This window comes from Oreochromis niloticus, linkage group LG17, assembly GCF_001858045.2.
Source record: "Oreochromis niloticus isolate F11D_XX linkage group LG17, O_niloticus_UMD_NMBU, whole genome shotgun sequence".
NCBI classification, from domain to species: Eukaryota; Metazoa; Chordata; class Actinopteri; order Cichliformes; family Cichlidae; genus Oreochromis; species Oreochromis niloticus.
In genome coordinates, this window is record NC_031981.2 from 32,166,078 (window position 1) to 32,189,024 (window position 22,947).

General features: G+C 41.2%; 1 protein-coding gene and 1 long non-coding RNA gene across 2 annotated transcripts in view; one reads left to right on the forward strand and one right to left on the reverse strand.

The window, feature by feature from the left end:
- Positions 1-15,812, reverse strand: part of lrrc7 (leucine rich repeat containing 7) — a 132,889-nt gene extending 117,077 nt beyond the window's left edge. Inside the window, exon 1 of the mRNA XM_025899795.1 lies at positions 15,619-15,812. The gene's annotated coding sequence lies outside the window, so the exon portion shown is untranslated. The remainder of the gene's footprint in view (positions 1-15,618) is intronic.
- LOC102075762 (uncharacterized) lies at positions 10,633-21,780 on the forward strand. The gene is made up of 5 exons (XR_266792.4): positions 10,633-11,164; positions 15,795-16,154; positions 17,412-17,515; positions 20,118-20,247; positions 20,990-21,780. It is a non-coding gene; the product is annotated as an uncharacterized LOC102075762 (long non-coding RNA).
- The last annotated feature ends 1,167 nt before the right edge of the window (positions 21,781-22,947 follow it).

The window sequence follows — 22,947 nt, forward strand, 5'->3', positions numbered from 1 at the left end:
TATTAGAGTTTCAACACTTATGCGTGCATGTCTTTGTACCTTCCATCACACAGAGCGATATGTTTGTCTCGACTCCGAGTAGTGGTCGAAAGTGGAACACTAATTTCATTATAATACAGTCATAGAAATAACAGCCAATCAAAAATGTAATAAAAAAACCTGATAAAATATATTTATTTAACTCAGTACATCTGTTTTTACTTCTGTCATTAAGATATGTTCATGTCACACTCATGCATACACGCACAACTTCATGAAGACAGACAAAAGCAAGTCAAACAGCAGAAACACAAAGAAATGAGATGAATGAGGAGTAAAACCGCAAAAGAGAAGAAATAGAGCAAGAAGTAAAACATGTGGGAGAAAAAGTAAAGGAAAGAAGAGAGAGTCAGTCAGAGCTAGAAGCAGTAAGAAGGAGAAAGAAAGAGAGCCTCTTGCAGAAGCCCAGGGGGTATCCTGCTATCCCAGAATGCTTTGCTCTAACCTACTTTGGTATTTCTGTTTCTGTCTTTGTCTCTGCAGCGCTCTGAGTGGGCTAGCTAACCCATACACAGTACACCAGCACAAGTTTTGTATATGTGAGTGTTCTTGGATTCCTTTCCTTTTGAAGATCACATTAATTGGAATATGTATGTGTCTGAGTGCATGTTGGGGACCTGCATGCCTGCAAGCATTTGATTACTGAAGAGCTACTATTTGTGCTCTTAGTATGAATGTAGCACAGCGTTTGTTCCTCTATATGTAACTGTGTCACTGATATATATATATATATGTGTGTATGTGTGTGTGTGTGTGTGTATATGTGTGTGTCTGTATAAGTATCTGTAGGTGAATGAGTTTGTGTACTACATAAGTGTGTGTGTGCATGTGTGTGTATTTGAAAGCCGTGCGGGCTGAGTGGGCAGCCTGACGACCAGCTCAGCAACACTCCGTTACCATGGAAACTAATGAGGAGAGCACAGAAAAGATGAGTGTGATGGAGAGAGAGTGGAGAGGAAGTTTGATCTATCTCCGATCTGTCTACCTATTGTTGCATATTAATATGAATAACTTGAGTAATTTGCGCTTGTTAGTTTTACATATTGCCATAATTGCTATAGATCTCAGTAATTAAATAGAGTTAATTAAACAGTATAACTTTGCAGCAAAAATGTGTGGCAATCTATGCAAATGCTTGCACTTCCTCTGGCCTGAACTAAAAGAAAGGATGGTTTCCAAATTCTGTTCAGAAACATGGCAACAGGACACAGAACCCTGATCTCGACATCATGCAGTCAGTGTGGATACACGAAGACCCCTTTGACACTGACGAGGACACAGAACAAGAGCAGGGGGCTCAGTGGCTAGCACTTTTTCCTGACAGCAAGAGGGAACATTGCAGCTCCGTGTGTGGAGGTTGCATGTTCTCTCTGTGCTTGCGAGGCTTTCTCCGGGAGCTCCAGTTTCTCCAACCAATGAAAAAGCATGCCACATTAATATTTTGTCGTTTCAGGACTCTCTTGCAAATTTCAGGTTTAAACCTCCAGGTGAGTCTTTTCTCATAAAATGTTGAGAAAACAGTTTGTTTTGCTGAAGTCTGTGTAATTGAGAAACAGGTAAGTTCCTCAGTGCCTCCCCTCCTACACACAAGCACAATTGTTTTGTAACACGTTAGGACATGTTGTGTTGTTTTGTATTCATTTAACCAATACACATGTCCTCTTTACCCAAATAACGGATTTTACTTCATTGAGAGTAAATTCTCTTAGTCTGTTCACTCAAGGAGATGCAGGCTTACGTGTGACATCCAGCACTGGAACCAGAGCTCCACCTGCTGCATACGACGGACCACACAAACACACACATATATTTGTATATTTCTATCACTGTGAGGACCTTGACTGGCACAATGCATTCCTGAGCCGCTTACGAGCCCCTTTACGAACTTGAATAATCAATTAATCAATAAATTGCAACTCTAACCTATATCTGAACCCTAAAACTCCAACAAACCTTAGATGAAAATCCCAAAAGTGAGGGTGAGCCGAGCTGTCTCTGCTCCCAAGCTCTAAAACTCCGACTCGTCCTCAAAGAGAAGAGCCATCAAAAAGTGCACACACACAGCTGTCAGTACTCCTCCTGCTTGCTCACAAAACAGGAAGTGTGGATTCTGACAGGAGGACAGATCAGTGTAAACCCCATGGTAATAGGCAATGCACACACGCACAAAATCCTCATCTTTTAAAATGATCAAACATTATATGCACCTCTGCAGTCAGTTGCTTGTGGCTTGTGAACATACAAATTTGCAACAATGAACTTCTCCAACCTGTTTCCAGCATCAACCGATTCGTTACTTTCCACACAGACATGCAGGTGGTCCGCTCAACTGCAGGTGGGATGTTTTTGCCATGTGTCAACTCTATCATGAGTGCATGCCAGCATGCACCTAACTTTTAACACTTGAGCTGATCCCTTTGGCAGGGGATGGCCCACACCTCCCCAAAACACCAAAAAGATCTAAATGACTTTGGTAATAACGTGATAGCATGTACGGTTTCTATACATGCATCAGTCCAAGATTTGCCACAGGAACCTAAACACACTCTGTTCTGTTATATTTAGATAGCACAGAACATCATTATGGTACTAGTGAAAGAGACAAAAATGAGTGATCCAGTGATCCTAAGATGACTAAGATATGACTAAGCACTCGGTGGCAGTAGGGAGGAAGAACTCCCATTAAACCTCTTGCAGTACCAGAGTCAGAGGGGGGCAGTTATCTGCTGGGACCAGCAGTGGGATGAGAGAGAAAAGAGAAGAGAAAACATAAAAGAGAGGCAGAGACAGATCATGAACAACAATGTGAATAAAGCGCAAACCATGCGAGGGAGAAGCAATAAAGTTTATGACGTGCAGTAGTGGAGAGTGAAAAAAGAGGTGAGTGGAGGAAAGTGCTCACTACAACATGAGCACTTCTCCTGAACAACAGTTAATTATCTGAACAATGGAAAAGCACAACATGGCCGCGCACAATGAGATGAAATAAAATGAGCGTGCATAAATTAGGTAGGTAACTTCTTTTGTTGGTGGTGGTTTTTAAAGGTAAAGGTGACAAAGTGGCAGCAGGGCTAAAAACTGCAGTCTCTTGAAGCCACTCGAGTTTGAAGATTAGCTAGATTTGCATGATAAAATGCCCAACTCCAGAGAGGAAATTAGCATGTCTACATGATTTTACAACCTGCTAACCAATGCTTGCTGACATTAACAGATAAGTTAGCACCTGACACAAATATGGGTCCATACAACCAGCACGGTGACAATCATAAACTTAAAGGGGAGGCTTCAACAAGCCAATAAGTGACACTACAATGACAACATTCATCATTTAAATACAGTCTATAGGTTGAAATGCACATATAAATCTTTCTTTGTAGGATCTCTGCAGTATACCTATGTAGCTGGCCAAATTGCACATTCACCATATTCATTAGCACTTGGGACGATCCTGATGATCATCCGGCCACATGGATTATTTAATACAGTTAATACTGGATAGAGCAGACAACAGATGGCATTTTCCAGTTGATGGGCTGCCAGAGCAAGCTGGTCCCTCCTTTTTTCCCTCTTTTTCTTCCACTCTGAAATATCTTGAACACTTCTTTTATGTTTGGGAGTTTTTCATGCACACCTTTACAAGCATATATAGTTGTCCAAGCTGGCAATCCCAAATTGTTCAGTTTACCTGAGCAATAACTGTGAAAAGTCCCAGATGACTCACTCTGTCAACAGCATCAAATGCATGCAAACACCAACTCAGACTATGATTCACACAAATTTCCAGCGAATGTTAGCATCGTACAGAAGCAGCACAGCAACACTTCACTAGTGACAAAACGAAAAAAAAATACGAGAGAAGACACAAGTTAGTGGCCTGTGCTGTCCCTGCTACCGCCAACAACTCTGGAGTCTGGAGAGCCTCAGTGAGAGCCCACTCTTCCCCCCGTGGAGCTCTGCGAATGTGTATGTGTCCATGGGCATCCTGTGTGTGTGGGCGGACAGTGAAGCTGAGTTGTCACGTTGGGCAGAACATATCTGCATATTCATAACTGAGCATCTACAGCATACAAACCTGCACGCAAATACCCAGGTAACGCCGAATTTACCGTTAGAGTAGAGCAAGTAGTATTTAAACAAAACAACTAAAAATCCAACAAAATGATGGTGTTGAGATCAGAACAGCGGGAGGCAGGTAGGACTGTGAGAGACAAAGATGTGGTAGAGTGAAGGAGCAAACTGAAAGACACAATGGTGCACTAGGATGAGAGCAAAAGAGAGGAAGAGAGAGATAGCGGAAGAGAATGAGTGGTAGGAGACTCTGTGTGGGTTGACTTTTTCTCTCCCGGGTGCTATGGTAACCTACAGAGCTGAGGAGAGGAGAGGAGAGGAGAGGGAGAGGAGAGGACACATATTCCTCCCAAAGTGACCTTGGTTAACCCTCCAAGTTTTCTTCTTCTCAAGACAAAATTTCAGTAGACAAAACCAAATATCTCAACAACTACTAGAGGAAGTTTAGTGATCTGACAATTTTTCGGGTCAAAATTTTGACTGTCCACTGACTTGCTCATTCATCTCAGTTGCTAAGTAGCTAATGTCAGAATGCAAAACCATGCGGTGATGATGTAAAATCATTATATTTGCTACACATTAGCTTGTCACAGGACTTCTCCTTTTGCTCAGTCCTGCAAGAACTCTTGCGCGATACTGCTCTGTAAAGGGAAATGATCACAATGGAAGATAAAGCATAAACAATTTGAAAAAACATAGTGAGGCAGTGTTTTACCATGTATGACCTGGTTTGAATCACACTGTGTGTCTAAACCTGCAGTCGCTGTAAGTGGGTTTGTTTTTTTGTTGGCAGGTGATATTAGATGCAGAGGCACACGCATACATCATGCATCAGGTGGATTTCCACCCCTGCAGCTATATTTTTAGATTGTCAGTGAAGCATTTTGATGGCACGTCTTTATCTAAAATGCTTTGGCTCTGAGTGGTTGTCTCCATTGTCTAAACAGTTAAGTGATCATAATCAGAGAGTAAAAAAAACAAACCTGTAGCTTTGCAGTCTTGTTAGCTACATCGCACAAATATCGCGTTTCACTTAAAACAAGGAGAAATTTAGATTTTGTGTACTAAGTATCTAATTGTTGGTGATAATTCAATGTATTTCAATGCTATATTTTTATTATTACATACTCTACAGCTGCAAATATACACCTTCATGTTTTGCTCTTCGTTTAGATTTTTGTCAAACTTTGGATATTGTAAAAGCATACATAGTAAAGGAAGAAGAGGCAACCTCGCGCGCACCAAATCTTATCATAGCAGTCTGGTAGAAATAGTTTCCCCCTCCTGTTTCTGTAATCAACCACCAAAAAACTGTTTGTGGGTGGACTTCTGCTTTGTTTGCTGTTGTGACAGCTGAGGCCATAAACAAAGAAACTGCAAGGCTGTAAACATAACAGTTCTTTGTTCCATATTCTCTTCGTATAATGTCCGCCCTGGAGCACAACGCAGCAAATTAATCACAACATGGTATGGTACTATGTCAGTATGGAGCAGGGATGGGATCTGAGCCCTCTGAATCGGAAGGGGACACTGTTTTATTGTATAATTAAAAAAAGGGGAGCAGTAATAATAAACTGAATAAACGGCACACTACTAAAGGATACATTTAGAGGCCAGATGATATACCGACCGATGTTAGCTATTAGCTAAATATCAGTATTACATTTATAGCGACTGAAAAATGAAAGAAAAAAAGTAGAGACCGAAGAAACACCCTTCAATCAATTTAAGAGTGTGGATGTTGCTCAGTTTGCTCACCAGAGGGCACTCTCCAATGTGCCTGTTGCCAACAACAAACAGCTGATCCAAGCACAGTCAGGCAAAGGAGCAATTGATGACTTGGCAACAAAATAACAAAACTAAATGTGTAACATAAAGAAAAAAAATTTATTAAAAAAAAGATTGACTGATATACCAGATGTTCAAATCCCCAAATATCAGTATTGGTCTTTAAAAAAAGGAATATTGCTGAAACAAGTCTCAATGTACCAGTATTGTGTGGGTGTTTGGGGATGAGGGAGCCTCTCCTAAAGATCAAGAGCTGGGGCACATCCTGAGTAGGCCTGCACCTAAAGCCAGTTCAGAATCAAATATGAAACTATTGAGAACCTGTGTTTGAAGTGTGGGAGGAAAAACCACACAGGCACATGGAGAATCTGCATATCCGTACAGAAAGTGTGAACCCTGAACATTCCGTGCCAATCGCCATACACAGGGCCTCCCTCATCTCTTTGTATTTTAGCTTAATTGAATTTCCATCTGAAGCTCCTCGCCTTGAACACTCTAGGTTTCTTTTTAGTGATCCACACATGTCTGTGAACTGTTATTATCTTCCACCTCCGGTCGGGGTGAGGCATTTTTTTGTAACAGGCATGGAAGTAAATAACCTCCCTGCACCTGTGAATGTTAACCAGTCCATTTTCACTGTGGATAACACATTTCCTCAAGGAGACTAGTGCAGAGATAACAGTGGCAATTGGTCTCAATATAGCAGAGGACATGCAAGAAGAAATGTTCTCAAAAGAGAGTGAGAAAAAGAATCTGTGTAAGCCTAAGGGATGACTGCAGGCCAGCATGGTTTTCATACTCATGAAACTGTCACTGTTATTCTCTTATTCAATCAAAAAAATGGATCTGGGCGATTTTGTTTCTGAAATTGCAAAATCAAACACGTCACAAGATTAAAAAGGCTGTCTGATTGTCTGTCGTATGATTGTGTTGAACCTTTAATCTGCGCAGTAATGACACCTGACAGATGCTGTTTATCTGAAGCCGCAGGATGATCAGAAACATCGATTATGGGCTGTTTTTTGCTGACCGCAGATTAACGCGCTTACATGTTTTTCAGCAACGGGAACTGTTGAAAGCTCATCACTTGAATGAGTCATCCTCTCGGAGGCTCCTTAAACTGTGCCAGCGTTTTCTTTCTGCTGTTTTTATGACTTGTGACAGAAAAATTAAATATCGTTTTTTTTTTGTTTAATATTGTGGAAACCTGACAAGCTTTGTTTCTCTCATCTGTCGCCTCCTTTGTCTCTCGCTCTCTTTCTTCCCAGTCTCCGCTCATTTCTCACTGTTTCGTAATCCAGCTGAGAATGATGCAACTATACAGTAACTGTACAGACAGACGAGCGCAAACACACACATAATCTTTCTAAACCAGACTACTTAGGAACCAATTCATCTGCACTTCGCCTGAATTTTCTGCAGAGATGAAAAACCTTCTTTCTAGCACCATTTTTCTTTTTCTGGATTGCATGTCTGTCTTCATATATGTGGGTCAAAATGCCTCACTTGTTGCCGGGCCTACTTTAAGTAGATTGGTTTGCAGAGTTTTTCTTATTACGCTGATTAGACTTGTGTACCTACACTGAATGCTTGCTGATTTTTCCAGTCCTCACAAACTGAAAACAAGCACATATGCCTGCTCTAATAGATGCAGTCAGTTAGACGAGTCAGTTAAGCTAAAGCCTCTGCTTATTACTTTCAAATGAAGGAGCTGTTTTTATTTCATCTAACAGCACTAAGTAATGTTTTGAAGGATTTCAAAAATAAATCTAAGTGGTTTTCCAAGTTGCAACCATACCTTACATTCCAAGCAAAGGACTGCATGACCAACATGTGGCAAAGGGCCCCACAGAGTATTTTTTTTCTTATTTAATAAACTACAAATTAATTAGCTTTAAAGCACAGCACGATGGGTTCTGAATTTATATGCAATTGATATGCGGATAAAAAAGCAATTTTTAAAATCCAGTTTATTACTATCCATTATGTCTGTGAAGGTTCTCAGTCATCCAGGTCATCATAGTCTAAGGCTACGTTCACACTGCAGGTCTTAATGCTAAATTCCAATTTTTTGATCAAATCCGATTTTTTTGTCTGCTTGTTCACACTACAAATAAAATGCGACAGCAAACGCGCTCTAGTGTGAACGCTCAAAGCGGCCCGCATGCGCAAAAGAAGATGTCACACACAACGCGCTCTGTTTAGACCCAGAGCAAACAATATTGTTTGACTGATGGCCCTTAATATAAAGACTTCGGACTTTACGTTTCCCAATTTTTGCTTTAAGTTATTTTCTTATTTACATAATAATGTAAATAACCTAATAATGATCCTTATTGCTGTTTTAGAGGAGCGGTGCTTCAAAGGATAGTTGCAGATTTTGGTCAGAATCTGCAGATTATACAGTACAAATAAAATGTTCACGTTGTGTTCCCAACAGTTTCACTAACATCTACACTGGATGGCCAGGAAGCGTTCGCGATGTCTTCTCGGGCGCTTCTCCGGCGCTGATATTTGGGAATGATCTGATATCGTCGTGTTGGTGTTGTTCCCAGATCATCATGAAAATGTTGTTCCAGGTTCAACATTGCAAGTGACCAATCACATTGTTGTGACGTTATTCTTTGGCGCGCCAAGCCATTTGTGCATTTATGAAATTCCAATGTTGCAAGGACAATATCAATTCTGCTTACTGTTTATTAAAGGGTTAGGGTTAGGGTCGCGGTCAGGGTCCGTTGATCGGCGGACAGAGGCGGTTTCTCGCAGCTTAAGTACAGTTTTTTGTTTTACGGCGGTTTTTCCCGAAGTCGCAAAGGTATGACGTCACAACATTCTGATTGGTCACTTGAAATGTTGATTCTGGAACAACATTTACTATGTTGATCTGGGAACAACACCAACAGGACGATATCAGATCGTGCGATAATTGGCGTCTATCTTGTGTCAGTGACGTAAAAGACGGATTTAATGCGACATGACCGTTCAAACAGCAGTCGCTTTCTAAAACATCGGATATGTATCGGATTCAGTACCACATATGAAAGTGACCCAGATCGGATTTGAAAATATCGGATTTGTGCCGTTCACACTGTCATACCATGATCGGATATGGGTCGCATAGGGTCAAAAAAATCGGATTTGATGCGCTTTCGCCTGCAGTGTGAACGTAGCCTTAGTCTTCACCACTCATCCGACAAGCTTCTTTAGTTCTAAGAGTAACTGGTGGAGAGTCCCAGATTTAAAGCCCTATGGGAGTGTCCCCAAGAGGGTCACGGACCCACTATGGAGCCTCTACCTAATCACACGAGCCAAGATGGTCGTTCACAGTGGACATCGATGGCTTCTTTCACTACTCTTTCTAACCATCTGTGTTAGATGGATGAACAGAGGCGGTGGCTTACAATACCAACTGTCTGCCATCTATAATCCAGTTTTGAGATCCCTTCCCAGACGCCTTAACACCCACTCACATCCTGGGCCATTTGACCTCAGGAAATCACATGATAGGGTGGGGCTAGGCTTCACAATGGGTTCACGCGAAACCTGGACTGATTGTGACCCACACCCACTTTCACACCTTGGCTCATGTGATTAGGTAGAAAATCCATACGGGGTTCATGACCCTCTTGGGGGCACTGCAATCCCTATGGGAGCTTCTTGGATGAAACGTCTTCAAGGAAATTTAAGACGTCCAGACGCTTTTCTTTCCAAGCTCCTTGGACTACTATCCATTATGTTTACATTTCACTCAAAAAACACATTTTTACTTTCTTTTAAACAACAACAAAAGTAAAATCCAGGGTAGGATTACTAGATCCAATAAGCTTAATGACAATTGTGAGGCATCTATGTGGTACATACAGTGCATGATGCACAGAGTATGGCGAGTGTAGCATTAGGGTTGGGTTATGGTCTCACATAGACAACTTTTTGTCCAGACATGACAGCAATAAAATGAGTCACTTTGAGTAAAAAAACAGCCATCGAGGGGCCGGGGGCTGGTGCTGTATCGTTTAAAAAGTGGATAGCAATGTACATTTCACTTCATGGACACATTTACTGTGGTGCATTGGGGCGCTCACGACATCAGATATCGTGCCCCAAAAGAGTTCACAGTGACAAGATTATTGTCATTCAGTGAGTCAAAATTTACCATAACTGTTGTTATGTGCTTTCTTTTTTTGAAAATTAGACTCAAAGTGCAATGAGGTAGCCAGAGTCTGGAACTACACTTGTGCTATAGTAGCATACATAAAGAACAACTGCACGATTTTCCTTGACATATGTGGATTATTGACACATTATATGTCAAATGTGGTCATCATCAATACACCCCGAGGTGGAACAATCAAAGAAAAGGGAAAAATATGAAACACAGTAACCAAGAAATGACCATTCCCTAATTGTTAACTCTTTTACAATACACAGAAAAATGCTGTTGTATTGCAGCACAGGCCATCCAGCGGTTATTCTGGCAATCCTGTTGGAAATTACAAACTACAAGTTATTTGACAAATCTTTGAATGATTTCTATAAACTGCAACTTCTTTTTCTGACTCAAACATAGATAGCAGCCTAACAAAATGGGCCTTTTCCACAGCAGTCATGTTGACTTGTCAGAGTAGCATAAGCACAGATGTTACCAACCACATTAACAATACATCTGTCCTGTTTAAGTTACCCATGAAGTCATGACAGTGTCACACTGACCTGAAACCAAAGCAGCTCAGTGAAATAGAACCAGCCATTATCCTGTGATGAATACGTTTCAGAGTGTCTTCTGTGAATGATCATGCTCTGCATTACCACAGTTGAGATGATTTAATCTATATTTTGCTCTTAAAAAACCCATTTTCAGGTTTTCACGGAATATGTTCCCATGATCCGGTTTTTCTAAGCGGTCACACGGCGGGGGATATCAGAATATGGCTGAGGGCATGTTCATGTCAAAGGCTTGGTGCTGGCACCAGATGATCAGAAACATGCGCAATTCTAGTGCTCCCATCTCACCAAAAATAACAAACAAACAAAAAAAAAAACAGATATATGGAATTTAGAAGTAAAATACAGACTACAAGCCACACAACTGCTACATTCCAGGGCTCTGAGACTGAGTTAGTATCTGAATATAAACACGCAGTGATTATAACTGATGCCTTTTCTCTTTTTCACTGTATATTCAAGCAACTGGTGGAGAAACGTCCCCCGCTGTCCTTTGAGGCAAGAAAGAGACTTGTGGCTTCCACTTTAACGTCAGTTTTGGATTAAGGTAATCTCATTTATATGCATCCCTCTCCACAATGCTCAGAAACACTGGATACTACCTTTATTACAAACCTGAAACCTCTCACCTTAAAGCTCTCACCCTTGTATATTGCATGCTTAGGCTGGATGGTCAGCTCTGACATTTCATAAACTCAGCAACTGGTGCATTCTTATTTATATTGCTATTGTTGCTTTGCTCACACCTTACTTGCATTCATTACAAAAAACAGTGAAAAGGCAGCCCACAACAGAGACCATGTGAATGTGCAAATTCCTTCAGCTTCAACCCAAGTGGCAATAAATGGGAGAAGGTAAAAGACAAATATAAAAACAGATAAAAGCCAGTAAGGTAGATTAACATCCTGGATAGGTGTCAGGATGAGGTTTAGGTGCCTCTGTTAGGATCGTATTGTTTAAAAATTGAAGATCCTTATTTAGAGAATCTGAATCCGTCAAATTTATGATTATCTGACAAAGTTAAAAAAAAAAGAAAGGGGGGTTTGCTGGCCTGCTCCTGTGCACAATGTATTGCTGCAATGCCACTGGAGCGAAAACTTCATAGTGCAGTCCCTTTGGTAACATGTCTGTGTATCCAGACCTAATAAATCTTAGTGGCAGAATATCCTACATCTCCCAGATCCCTACACCTCAGAAGAACTAGTCCACAATCTTTCCAATCTTCCAATCTGCATCAAACCTTCCCACATTCCCTGGAAGTCTTAATTAGCAGGTTTATGAGCAACAGTGTACATCTTCCCCGAGAAATACAGATAAAATCAAACACCGCACAGTTCAGTTCAGCTGTTCAAATGTGAAAAAACACCTTCAGAGAATACGGACACAGCTGAGCAGGTTACGTACAATGTAAACCTGAGATAACCAGTTATACTGCTGAAGCTTCAAACATATGCTGTCGCAGCTCTGACACTGTCATCGGACTGTGGGATGTAAAAAGTATATCCCACAATGCAGGTTGGACCACAGGGGTGTCGTCATGACCAGATCGCCTTTAGAAAGTCTCTGTGACCTTGAAAGCAGACAGGATAATCATCTGGATATAAATACATACAGACAGTAACAACAAGGGCCCGTTCTAGAAGACAGGTTTGACTTCATTTAGTTGATGGGCTCAGAAAATAGTTTACCTAAAAGTTCAGTTGAGTGTGTGCGCATGGTGAAGGGAAATTTTAAAAGGAAAGGCATCATGATGCTCACATGCTATGAATCACCATGGCAATAATGAGCACAGCCTCCATTTTAACCCACTGGAGGAAAATATTAATACGTAGCGTTCATCTTTAAAACATGGCATAAGCGGTGAAGCACCCTGAGTTAGAGAAAAGTACGTTTGGCAGAACTAGTCCTGAAGTCCTGCTGCCTGATTTCAAATTCACGTGTAACCTCACAAGGACAAGGTGCCAATAGCAGCAAAAGATTAACGCTCTCCCATATGATATCAGCTGTATAAATAAGGGAATTAAATGGTGTGTCAGATGGCTCCTTCAGGCTCGGCAGGAGGAGAGGAGGTGAAAAGGAACTTGTGGTTTGTTTAGGGAAATATGCCACAGAGCAGATAGGGCTCACAGAGTGTAAGCGCAGTATAACTTGTGCAGAGTTAAAAGGATGCCCGTTCCTAGAACTGAAAACTTTCCCTTACCTCAGAGCTGACGCCCTGGATGCAGAAAGGACGATGAAACAAGTTGCATGTATGCCAATGTAGCAACTATGGAACAAATACTGAAGGGAAGCCGCAACAATCTGACTATAATTTTTCATCTTCTGCCTAAATCAGTTTGAGTTGACATTTAATCTTATTGGCTGCATTAATCCATCAATCCCATCTAATTTTACTTATATAGCACCAAATCACAATACCGGTCGCCTCAAGGCACTTTATATTGGAAGGTAAAGACCCTACAATAATACAGAGAAAAGAATCAGACGACCCCACTTTGAGCAAGCACTTGGCGACAGTGGGAAGGAAAAACTCTGTTTTAACAGGAAGAAACCCGCAGCAGAGCAGGCTCAGGGACGGGCAGCCATGTGGTGCGACCGGTCTGGGGTAAGTGGAGGAAGACAGGCCAAAAGTCAAAAGTGGAAGAGAGCCACTGTATCAAATCTAAATATTAGAAGGTTGTAAAGAGCTGCACAAGAAACTGCCCCTCCTCTGACTTTTCATACATCCATGTTAGTATCATCCAAGCTATGTGATATGAATCCAAAGCTGGTTCAATTGTCAGACTTGTTTTCTTATATAAAAGCTCTTTCTTTAGATCTCAACAATTGAGTTTGACATTAATTAGAGTTTTGCACCTCCTGTTGTCACTTACGCAGTGTCACCGACACACAGTCATCCTGTTATCCAACAGGCGTGCTAAAACACGACTGCCATGCTTTTACCAGTCAGCACTGATCAGGTGATATTCTGAGGTTAGCCCTCAGGCTGCAATCGCAGGACTATGCTGATGTTATTTTACAGTTTGCTAGAAGAATCCCACAGCTGAGGGGCATCCCAGTGAATCTGTTCGTTAAGGTGAATATCTCAGTACTTGTGAATTTGTGGGCTGAAATTTGGCTCGCGGTCTCCCCTATCCCCTCGCTTCCTCTCTCTGTCATCTTTCCCTGCAGTGCTCTAAAAACAAGCAGAAAGCAAAAACGAATCCCAAAGCTTTATATCTGCGGTAGACAGAGCTGTGAAGAAGAGATGGTTCCTCCTACGCAGGCAGGCAGACAGGCAGTAGCTCTAGAGACCCAAACACCTCCAACTGTAGCTACTCTCATGCTATGGAATATCTGATTAGGCCTCAGTGATGGCAAACAGAAAGCAGCCTCCGTACGAGCTGCCGTCCCGTAGATTTATTCTTTAGATTTGTATCTGCAGCGAGCATCTGAATTCAACGAGCGGACCGATATCAGACCTGCAGTCACAGAGATAACAGACTACAGTGTCGTAAGAACTATCAGGTTCAAACTGTAAAGGGTATCATAGCTAAAGGTTGCTTGCGTCAAACCTCAAAAATCTGTTAGGCTGCAACATTAGCGAGGAGACAAGATGGAGTTTTATGAGTGGCGTGAGTCATTTCACATCAAGATGGTTGGCATAGAAAATATCGTCATTCAGGAGAAGCATCCCAGCATTGTTTAAATTGTTAAGACTTTTTTAGCGCTATACCACTGGATAGTCTATGTTTTAGCATGTGTATCTTTGTGATTCACATGCCAAAGCATAGAAGAACTAATTTGTAGGCTGATTTCACCATGCAGATATCAGCAATATTATGATAAATACTTTTTTATTATTTAAGAGGCAACAAAAAATGATTGAAGGTTAAAACTGAGTAATTTGGATTGTAACAAGATTCAGAGTTTTGTACGTTAAAATCATATTTTTGAATAACATCAATTGTACCTTGAAGAAAACTCCAGATATGCAACATTTTTGGATCTAAATTGAATCTGAAATTGGATCTAAAAAAGCCCCCAAAAGCAGACAAGTAAGAACATAAATAAATAAAGACTTCCTCCTGCTGAAAGTTTTCACACCTGATCCAAAACAGCATTCAAGCTTTTGAGGTGTCCTCAGGTGGTCGGGAAGAGGACTCGCAACGTTAGAGCAGCCGAGCAGAAAGCCAAGTCCCTGATGGTGCAGAGCTGAGTCCTGGGGGCAAGGGGGGAGAGCCAGCTGTCGCCTGGCCCGAGGTTCCTAATGGAGGTTTTAGGAAGTCCTGGTGGCACAGACGCCAGGCGCTGAGAGCAATGTAGACCTCGCGCATGACCCATCTCTCAAACAGGGATCAAACATTCGCCTGCGCACAGCAGCTGAAGCACAGCAAAGCTTTAAACTGAAAACAGGGTGATGCAGTCATACATATACATAAAGAGCTATGGATAACTCGGTGTAAATGTCCTTTGAAGATCAGCCTATCCCATTAGAAACTGCCTTTGTGTCTTTCTAGGTTACAGTAGAAAGGAAGGGAGCAGTGAGGTTTCTCTGGACTGGTGGGACAGCATGGTGCTGCACAGCTCTGATACAAGAGTATAGATGAAGTGTTATGTAATTAATACTCCTCCTCCTATGCAGATACAGTAGACAAGCCTTAAATTCCTGGCCTCAGCTGTAACTGTACTCCCGATAGAGCTCACATACAGAATCTTTGGAATCACCCTTCCTCCTATATCCTCACCCAGACCCAGAGGCTCTTACTCAGCTAAAACATTTGCATACCTGAGACTGTAGAACGGGCTTAATGTGTGATGTAGGTTTCATACAGTAACACCAAACAGCCTTGTACAGCCACGCAGGATGCAGGAAAATCTGCCTCACGCACACACACATAACATACAATCCAGAGACCTCCCCCCTCCACTTTACCTGCTATCCCATATTTCACAGTGCTGGCAAGGACAGGTGACTGACTAAAGCCAAGACACAGAAAAGTAGCATGCGGCTTCTCTTACCAACAAATCCCCCCTCGTTGAAGAATCCTTCCTTTCCTCTCCCTTCAGCCGGCTTCTTCCAGAGCTCCAGCTTTCATCTTTCCAGCAAAGCGAGCAGGAGGGAAAGAGTGAAGGACTTCAGATAATTAGCATTTCTCTTGCTCCTCTGTTTTCTCTCCTTCTCTCCTCTCTTCCAGATTTCTCCACAGGCTCCGGGGGGGAAGCAGGAGCATCAGTGATACACTGCCGCGCGCTCCGCTGCAGGAGGCTGGACGTCAATCACACGGGTAACCTAGGGAACCGCTGAGCCCGCCCCCTGGACGACCCTGATTGGTCGTCAGTCAGAGAACCAGAAGTCACAAGTCCTCCTCGCAGATCTACAGATGGGTGCTGAGAGCTGTGGTGGGATCATGTACACAGCCAAAGAAAACAGTAGTGGATTGCAGTACTTGTGAACTCTCTTTCTCTCCTATCTCTCCGTGTCTCTCTCTCTCGCTCTCTCTATGACTTCTGCCGACTGCTTTATTTTACAGTTGCCTAGCAACCCACTGGCATGTGTGAGTATGTGGTGCAGAGCAGGAGGAGAGATGTGGGAGAGAGAAAAGGAGTTCAAGTCCTCAGCTCTCTCTCTCTCTGTCAGAGGTGTGGATGGGTGTTGAATATTTCAGCTTTCAGCAGCCACAGCATCCCTTCTTTGTTTTATGGAGGTTGTTGTTGTTATTGTAGCTGCAGACGACTGCATGTGCAGCCCTGCAAAGTACTTGATGTTTGAGGAGTCATTTTTATTCACTTTAACTCAACACCAAAACTTTTTGGGCTAAAAAACAAAACAAAACTGGGATATATCCTAGGCTGGTGTTTATTACTTCTATGTAAAACTCAGATCTTATTAAAGGTTTGGGAATTTGAAATTGGTATAAGTGTATATGTGTTATTGTGATGGCAAGCCACACATGGTAAGCTCCACACCTCTCCACCAGTTGATTCACTTTAGTTTACTTTGCAGTCACTACTTTAAATATATTCTTCTTATTGTCCAATATTGTTTCTTTATTAAATGTATTTCTTTTTTCATTACACCTTCCAATGTTTATATGGCGTGCACACATATTAACACTGCAAGGTCAAAGTTCTGTTTTATGTTATATTAATACGTCTCTCTGGGGTTACCTGGGGTTTGGCTTCTCCTCCCTGTCTGGCAAAAGGTGTGGCAAAGGGTGTGTGAGAGTACCACTGGCAGCCTAATTGCTTGAAACCACATGTTTCATTGCCTGGGGGGTGTTTCAAGTTTGTTTAATTGTTTTGTATTAGTTGGTTATATGGTAGCCATTTTGTTTTCCCCCGTGTGTGTCATTTGGTTTGGCTAAACCAGTATTTAAGTTCCCCCAGGTGTCATTTCATGAGGTCAGTTTGTCTTATGTTTGTTTGAGATTTCGTTAATTGTTATCTTGAGTTTAGTTTATTGAGTTGACCTCTTTTATTGGTCTGCCTGTTTAAGTTTTTTTGGCTTTGTTAAATATCTTTTTATATTTTGGGGTCAATAAAACCCCTTTTTTGAATTAAACACCTGTGTCCTTTATGCCTTACTGCTTGGTCCCTGACAGTTATATTCTTACATGCTCACACTCAGTGTGCGCATCGGAGTCCGCGCTATGCCAAAAGGCGAATGTGCAAATGTATACATTAGAACTCGACAAAGTGCACGTGTCTTATTTACATGTAGATTTTTTTTCTGTTTAAAAAGGAATGGAATAAGTAAATATGCCCCCATTTTAAAGAAAATGATGATTTGTGTGCTTGATTCATTCATAAAGGATACAAGGCTGAAGCAGAGGTCAGAGTTCACCATCCTGAAGGCTAAAGAGAAGAAGCTTTTTTCTCACACGTCATCTGGATGTTAGGCATTACTAAGACTGAGGTCAGGAGTTCACAGTTAATACCCCACCACTGGACTGAAAATAAAATAGTATCTAAGTGTTACTTTCTACTCATTCATTTACTACTTGTTTGACAGATCAGTCAGTCTAGTGGTGTGTCAGTAGAACTAAAAGTACTGCATGAATAAGCTCCATTACATATGCAGGTATGACCAGGCAAGTCCACCTAAATGTTAAAGGCAAAAGAACACAGTGCATAAAAATAGTCCCACTGACTCATACACAATGGTTTTACTCCAGTGATATTACTGAATTTTTAATGAGTTATCCGAATTTTGAGCAACATTTTTTTAAATGTATGAAATGTTGATTATTTGGTTGTTAAAATAGTTACAAAGATAACACCATACACTAACTGCTTTTCAAACCTGATCAGTTGTCAACAAATCAATAAAGGTACTGACTCTTTTTTAATAGTCTGTAAAGTAAAGTGGTTTAAATTTTCTAAAATACATATATTTCATAAGCACTTATCATTTTTGGGGTAAATGTGTGAAGCAAATAGCGTCTAAAAGTGTGAAATAAATGTAAGAGTGGAGTAAAAAATGCAATACTTCCTTAAAATGTAGTGAAGCAGAAGGACGGTAACTCATACTCAAGCACTTTAAAATTAATTCTCTGCTTGACAGAAGATGACCGACTGAAGTACATTTTAAATTGAGCTGAGTTTGGCTGAGGTAGAAAGAGGAAAAATTTGTGTGCAGCTGGTATGTGACTGAGCTGAAGCAGACAGAGGTTTGTCCTCTAAAGCTGAACATTTTCAGAGGAGTTTCTGTGAAGACGTTAGCTGTAAAAATCTCTCAAAGGAGCTGACCTGATAGAAACTGCCCTTGTAGAGTCGTGTACTAAAAACCAGACCTTTTATTCTGTTTTTTTCTTTTTTTTAAAGCAGTGCACACCACTGCAGTTTACAAATTATAAGTTGGGTGAATACTTAAGGGCGTTTCTGAACACTTTAATGTAGTCGAGATCATGCATCATCTGGTAAGTCATTAATGTTACATCCATGCACAGTAATTAGAGTTGCGGAGGTCAAGGAACTTTGTTAATGCAATGGAGCCAGACTCCAAGGGTGACGAAACATCAGCCAGTCTGACAATTAAAATAAAAGTCATGATTATTCAAATGGACAGAATACAGTTATTGTGTTAGTTCAACAGTGATAGAGAGGAAGAGTTTTGGGTTTGTTTCAAATGCAGGCCTATAGTGTAGCTATTTCTCTCTAGAGTTCTTGTGAAGGATGGGCTACAAGAGAAAACAGGCTGAAGTCAGGCTGAACTAAAAGTACTTTTACACTTTCATCTACGATATAAAATGACATTATTTATGAATAATTAATCTGAAAGCAACTCACTAGACCCTTAAAACACAATCATGTGATGTTTAAAGTGCCAACAAATATAAAAATCAGCAACTCAGTTTATTTATATTACCATACAGCACCAGTTCACAACAACAGTCATCTCGAACTGCTTTATATGGTAAAGACCCCACGATAATACTGAGAAAACCCCAGCAATCAGACAACTCCCTATGAGCGAGCACTTGGCAACAGTGGGAAAGAAAAACTCCCTTTTGACAGGAAGAATCCTCCAGCAGAAGCTGCTGCGACAAGTTTGTGGTGTGGGGTGGAAGACAGGACAAAAGAAAAAATTTGGAAGAGAACCAGAGTTTAATAATAGCAGAGAGTGAAAAGAGGTGAGTGAAGAACAAATACTCATTGCAACATGGGAACCCCCCAGCAGCCTACACCTATTGCAGCGTAACTAAGGGAGGGTTCAGGGTCGCTTGATCCAGTCCTAACTCTGAACTTTATCAAAAAGGAAAGTTTTAAGCCTAATCTTAAAAGTAGAGAGGGTCTCTAAGCTCTGCCACCCATTCTACTTTTAAATACGCTAGGAACCACTAGTAACCCTGGAGTCTGACAACAAAGTTCTCCATTGAAGTGATCTATTGACGTGATGTGCTATATACTATGAGGTTTTTAAGATAGGTAGGGCATCTTTGACACGTTTGAACCCCTCACAAAGGACAAAGCACAAAGTGTGGATCCAAAACAGACAAGGAGCCCTGACTTTGTGCAGGTATGCCCGTCAACAAGGGGACTATTAGTAAGTCAAACTGAAACTACCTTCTGGGACACCAGATAAGAAGGAAGATTCCAATTACTGCAATCTATAACATAGCTATTATTTACAAGTTACTGTTTAATATTTTTTAAAAATGCATTCATTTGGTATTTAGTAAAAGCTGAGATAATAATGTATCCCTGTGTAACTCTACCACTAATTATAGCCTCAGAGCTAAGTTGGTGCATCTCTAGATTTACTACAAAGCCAAACAGTGTAAGCTCCAAAGACACTGAAGGGCTGGTTGGACTGCATTCAGTTTTACAGGCGTAGCTGATAAACTGAGCGCTACAGCTGAATATTTATCAACTATGTCACTACTCAAGATAAGGATGACAACAGTGAGTTTTGTCTAAGGCTGGATCTTTTTACCACTCTATTAAAATAACTTTAGGAGTCATTGGTAGAAACAGATGCTGTGGGAGACACTGCTTGTGTATCTTTGTGTCTGCAGCTGAGAGTTCGGCAGAGGAATAAACAACAGGTGAAGAAATGCTGATGCTGAGCCAAAGTCATCGAGAGCAGAAGACAAACCAGTGTCCGGTCAGACAGATGGTGCTGCTCCACAAAACCCCACCAATCAGGTGACTCTGAACTGCAGCTCAAGCAAACCTATTATGCCATCAGCTATCAACATCTAAGAGATTAAAAAAAAAAGAAAAAAAGATTCAAAGGATGATCCGTCAGACTCCATCAGGGGGGAAAAGACATCACAGCAGCATTTTGTGTGCATTTTTATTGTGTCATTTTACCCAGCACTGCAGGCACTTTATGGGCTTTGATTAAATATTCATGCTGGAATATCATTATGTCAGTCAAGACGCACTGAGAGAGCTGCTTCTGATGGGAGTCAGACAAATTCACACAAGATTAAATGAGTAAAGCTAATATTTATGTGAAGTTTTATACTAAATTACAAAACGATTTCCCTCCTCTTACTCTCTGTTGCACAAACCGAGGATGCCGACTGAAGAAAAACTGCCGAAGTGGTCAAAAAGGAGCAGTGGTGCTGTGGTGTGCTCTGTTTCCTGCGGCACTCCTCTTTCTCATACACACCTTTTTTCCTTTTAACATGCTAATACACACACACTTTGACGTATGTGTTGATACTATCAGTGCTGGTGTTGCTGATAGTTTGTTAAAGCTCTTTAGAAATGAAGTCATGGGCCTTTGGTGTCAGACAAGTAAAAGGTCACTTTGGATGAAGATGGTACGAGACATGAGTACATCTTAATGACGGTGACAAATGAGATTAATCAGTCTGCTCAGAGATGCTGAAGAATTAATGCTGTGCATAAATCCATCTGTTTCTAAACATGTTCTTAGGCGAGCGAGCGTCAGCTGGGTCACAGTGAGCGACTGAAGGAGATGAGGGAAATGGCGACAGTCCATGAGCGCCAACTGGCCGTGATACATGCTCATAACCAGCAGTTGGAGCAGTACAGAGATGGTGTGGAGGAATAAAATACCAGAAGTTGCTCAAGACTGGTTATATCGTTACATTATCAACATACAGAAAGTAACAAACAAAGATTTAAAGGATCATGTCACATTTGACCTCTGACCTCTCCATCAAGGTCAATAGATTGATCTGAAAGTCAAAGTTATAAAAACACTATAGAGCTATTTAAAACTAAACTTAGCAGAAAAAGTATGGAAATTTGTGTTTGGTGGATTGTTTCTTTGTTGTAACAATGTTTATTGCCTATGAGTCGTTTGCTGTTGGAAAGCCTGTTTATTTCCCCTTAAATGGAGCCACATTTGTAAGGTGGGTTGAGCAGCAGAGTTGAGTATGCGGGTTGCGTCCATGAAAAACTTGCCAGATCCTCTCTCGCAATGTCAGACAGCTTATTCTTTGTTGTGTTGTTTATTAAATTGTATCATTAAAGTTGGAAGAAAAAAAAGATATTGGCCATTGATGTACATATTTAGTTAACAAGCATAGGTCTCAGTAACATGTGGAAGAACCATGCAGAGCCACAGCAACCTGGCACCTGCTCCTCATGCTGGTCATCAGCTCGGTCACATACTGCTGTGGGATGTCATCCCATTCTTCAACCAGCAACTGTCACAAGTCAGCCAGTGTGGCTGTGCTGGTCACTCTGGCAAAACCGGCCCATCCAAACTGACCCCACAAATGTTCAAAGGGGTTGAGGGCAGAACTGCAGACAGGCCACTCTGTCCTCTCACTCCCAAATACTGGAGGTTGTCTCTGATAAACCCCACTCATGGAGGACAGCATTTGGTTCCAGATTGTGGAGATATGGGATACTAACCCTAACCCTGGTTGCAGAGTCCCCGATGATGACAAGCCTTTTTTTTCCAGTAAAGCTGCCTCACACCAGAAGCGGTTACCCTATTGGCGCAGCAATCATCATAGCAGTCTCTGCGTCTTCTCCACACTTTGACCCTAACATCCAACTACCATAGACAGAATGTGGACTCATCACTGAACATAATCATCCTCCATATGGGACCAGAGATTGGCTGTGTGAAGTCGGTTCCAGTTCGCAACTCCAACTTGGTTTTGCAGAACACCAGCTCAAAGTTGGCCTATGACACGAACCTTATCCCGATCAGTCAAATGTTACATGCTTGGAGCAGACACCTACTGATCGCTGTAGCAGGGTCGATGCTCACAGGTGGTGCTAATCAGGCACCTGACTGTCAGCACTTGGGCTACCAGGGTACCTTTCCAGCAGCTTATTTAATCAATTTTTCTTTAAAATACTGAAAGAAAAACTAAAAAAAATAAAATAAAATGTATTGAATTATTTCACATTGATGATAAATGATAGTTAATATAGATGATAATAAGATGATAGATAACACAAAGTGATGGACTGGGACGAAATCTACAGCATTTCAGCTGGTAACAAAGTTTACTTGGTATGTATTAGTCTGAGCAGGGACATATTCACAGTATTCAAACAGAAATGACTGTTCATATAGTATTTTTCACACAAGAGACATATTCTTGTGAGACATAGTGGATGAGTCAGAGCATCAATTATGTATTTCATTAGGGGGTAGTCCCTCATTGTGGTGTCTGTGGTAGACTAAATTAAATTTCCTTTAGTAGGGTGGATTCTGGCTGGGAAACCTTCGATAAATGTCACAACATTATCTAATTTCGATGATCTGTTACAGTGCTTTTGTTCTTGTTTTGTTTTTTGAGTGTGCAAGAGGACTCTTTACCTGCCAATCGACCAATTACTCTCCAGCATAAAAAGATGCATCACAAAACCTACATTTCTTCTGTGGAAACCATTTTCCTCCATTTC